We start from the raw sequence: 3926 nt of genomic DNA, 5'->3' as shown, positions 1-3926 counted from the left end.
TCACACAAACAATAAGTATTGACAACTAGATGGAAAATTTGTCAACCCTCTCTCCACATGCATCTTTTTTTCTGTGCCTGTCACAAGGTTTTTAGTGAATTACATTCAAAACTTAATTAAACTACTTTCCTTTCATGGTATACCAATAAGTATAGCATAAAAATGTAGCTAATAATCCATATTTTAATAGCATAAAAGATTTAAATTCTAATTGTATAAGGCAATATTGAAAAAAAAAATCCCGAATTTCCCCTAGTGTGAGAATTGTGACATTTTATTTCTAGGCAGCCCCTATTCTCTGATTTATTTACCACCCCTTCAAGAAGTATAAAATTTAACGTAAATTACTCATTATAATGTCATCATTGCTCAGGCAAAGCATAATTTTCATAGCCTTCAATCTTATTTGGTTACAGAGGCACCAAATAGAAAATCAGACTCTTTGCCACACCCACCTGTCCTATCCTCTCTTTTAGAAATTGCAAGTAGATCTTTCCAAAGTTCAATACCTTATTATTTATAACCAATAGAAAGCCAAGATTTTCATCTATCAAATGGTGTATTATATTATGTTTTCTGTGCAGAGAATTGTCAATTTTGCTTTCAGTACAAGCTTTATTCCCATGGGAAACACATTGACTAGCTTAGATGAATTTTTAACAGCTCTTGTCACATAATTAGAAAGCTAGAAAAATTGTGACAGTTATGGGACATTGTCTGATTTTTGCATGTTATTCTTCTGAGTCTTTTGATTCATTATCTAATTAACTAAAAAATTGTTTAGTGCAGTACTACCATTAGTATAAAAAAAAAAAGTAGGGTTAAGTGCCATCGACAGTCAACAGCAAAAAACGAAGGCCCAGGTAAGTACTTTATTTTTTGTTTTTCATGTGTATTCATTATTTATTATTATAAAAGTAACTAGAATATAAAAATAGGAAACTTTTTAGGTTTGTTAAGATAAATAATAAAAATATAATGAATATTCATGTGGTCGCTCACAAGCTTCTCGAGAGTAGTTTGTGTGTAATATAATTTGATAGAGTAACATGAACTACCCATTCACCAAGTCATTTAGAACATATAATGTCTTGAATAGTAGTTAGACACAAAGGGCTATAAAACAATAACATTTACGTATAAATAGATATACACTGTTATGAGTTTAAAGCTATTTAGGATAAACAAGTGTAGTTTCATGTTACAATTTGAAGTCATTCTAGAAAGAGAAAAAAAAGGTCATTTAGATTTATGTAGATTTTTTTTTGAGTGGTTACAAGGTTAGTCAAATTGATCAACCTTGTATAGAGTTAGGCTAGAGAAAATAGCACATAAAATATGAAGTTTTACTGAAAAAAAACTACATTTCTACTGAGAACACTTTGTGCTAATGTATATTTTACTGTCCTTGATGTAATGGTCAGTAGTACTTACAGCCGTGACAGTTTAACCCTATCGTCATTGGTCAAAGGCCATGTCATCGCATTTGTTCACTTGCATTCAAAATTTATTGAACTGCTATTGTATGAATGAATGTCAATCTGTTTGGTATAAAACTGTAGATTATAATTCTAATTTTAGTATTATACATTTGTTAATTTCTTAATTTAAAAGTAAATATAAAAGAAACACACCTAAATATTGATTTTTGTGTGTCACATGGTATGTTGAATGCAGTATTGGTTCAAATTAGATGTTTATGATGTCCAAATACAGTTTATAGTTTCTTACAAATTAGATATTCAAATTACCATTATTGATAAGCTAGAATATAAAATAAGAACCTCCTATTTTTCTTGTGTTCTGAGATATTAATATATTTATTGAATCAATCAAGGTGGCCCTGTCCACCTCTTCAATTTTTGAAAATACTTGCTTATGTACACCTACTTCACCCAGTGACATGTGTATAACCAATTGAAAACTCAGAGTGTGTTCTAGTGGCTTTCTCAGCCTTTTTTAAGTACTTGGGTGACAAACTTGTTCTTTTCATGCTAGATTCCAAGCTGTAAGGTAAGACGTTAGTGAGCTCAAATTTTCTAATTTTTTTAGATCCAAATACAGCTTAGTTACTAAGCTTGATAAATAGTAGAATTCTGTGGTATTGATATAGTAATTTATGATTTTTAGTTATTTCAAAATGTATGTATGTATAAAACATAAAAAAAAATTATTTTGTTTCGTATACTGCAGATGCAAAATATGTTAAGGCTTAGCAACTTGCAGCAAACAAGTACAAAGTTCATAACTAGAAGAGATAATTGTTTGCAATACTTCTTTATTTATTGTTCTTTGTTTTAAGAAAAATAACTGAAACTTAAGAACTTATTTGCAAATAGTAATAATTTATATACAAATATAATGTATTATAACTGAAGTGTGACTGTATTTTACAAAATACTCATCCACTGAAACACAGCCAAGACAGGTCACTTTGTAAAGTCCATTTTTATGTTTTTGGATACAGTAACATGAGTGCATGTGCACTGCATCATTGCAATTTCAGTAGTATTAACCAGGCATGGCTGAAGGGTCAATGTAATAAAAATATTAAATATATATATATATATATATTTAATGTATAATCTTATGAGATTTAAGCTATTTAGACTAAACATTATTGTTTTTTTATTATAATTTATAGTCAATCCAGAATGAAATAAGCATAATTTATATTTATTTCCTAATTTTTTATGGTGGTTATGAGGTTGGTCAAATCGACTGAACCCATACAGAGGTTATCTGGAGGTTATAAAGATTTTTCATGTAAAATTTGAAAAGTTTCTAATGCATAAAAGTATTTTTAATCTTAAAATCAAATTTACTTTGCATATTGGATAGTCAACACTTGAAAAGAAAAAAGGCATGAGAAAAACATTACTTAAAAAACTTAAAAGTTAATAAAGAAATCTGATATTTTGTGTACAAAAGCCTTGTAATGCTTATTGATAATATGCAAAAGTTCTTGAAGATATGCTTACTAATTTAAAAGTTATAGCATAAAAACTATAACAAGCACAAAATGGTTATGAGGTTGGTCCATGAAATCGAGCCTGTGCTGAGAGAGTTAATGTACCCTGTTCAAGGTCTTCTATACAGATCCTATTGAAACATGGAGTATTGTCAAATTATTTGCATACAGTATTCTTGCTTAGCTAGAACTTTGATTTCTAAACTTGCCATGTGGTATCTCAATCTTGGGAGCCAAATAAACAGTATGATTACCTGAACTTTTATTGGTTTTATAATCATTTCTAAATGGTCAATAAATTTAATTATCCCTTTCCATAGGGGGTCACAGGTGAAAGGCCATGTCATTTCGTTTGTGACTCGCATTCAAAATTTTATTGAACTACTATTACATGGATTTATGTCAATAAGTTTGGTATCAAACTGTAGAATTATAATTCAGATTTTAGAACTAGACACTACTCAATTTGTTAATTTAAAACTAAATATAAAAAAACACAGATAAACATCGATTTTTGTGTGTCATGTGGTATGTTGAATGCAGTATTGGTTTAAATTACATGTTTGTGAAGTCAAAATACGAATTAGAAACTCAAATTATAGATATTGACAAGCTAGAATACAAAATAAGAACCTCCTATCTTTTCTATTTGCTAAGATATTGCTCATGTAATAAAGCAAACATAGTGGCACCTCGCTCACCTCCTTCCATTTTTGGAAACGCTCCCTTATAAACACGTACTTCTATATATATGACATGAATAACCAATCAAAAGCTCAGAATGTCCCCCTAGTGGTTTTCTAAGCCTTTCTAATATACCTAGCTTCATTTCTTTCTTTTAAATCAAAATTTCAATGAGGTAGGTTGTGTCTTTAGTCTGCTTGTAATTTCATATTTTTTTAGACCCATATACAGCTTAGTTACTACATTTGATAAATTATAGTAGAATTCTGTG

General features: G+C 29.3%; 1 protein-coding gene across 3 annotated transcripts in view; it reads left to right on the top strand.

The window, feature by feature from the left end:
• Nucleotides 1–3926, top strand: part of LOC106458167 (synaptobrevin homolog YKT6-like) — a 39779-nt gene that overhangs the window by 23339 nt on the left and 12514 nt on the right. The gene's annotated exons all lie outside the window — the stretch shown is intronic.

This window comes from Limulus polyphemus, unplaced genomic scaffold (genome assembly GCF_000517525.1).
Source record: "Limulus polyphemus unplaced genomic scaffold, Limulus_polyphemus-2.1.2 Scaffold423, whole genome shotgun sequence".
Classification (NCBI taxonomy): Eukaryota; Metazoa; Arthropoda; class Merostomata; order Xiphosura; family Limulidae; genus Limulus; species Limulus polyphemus.
This window is presented reverse-complemented; position numbering and strand designations above follow the sequence as displayed.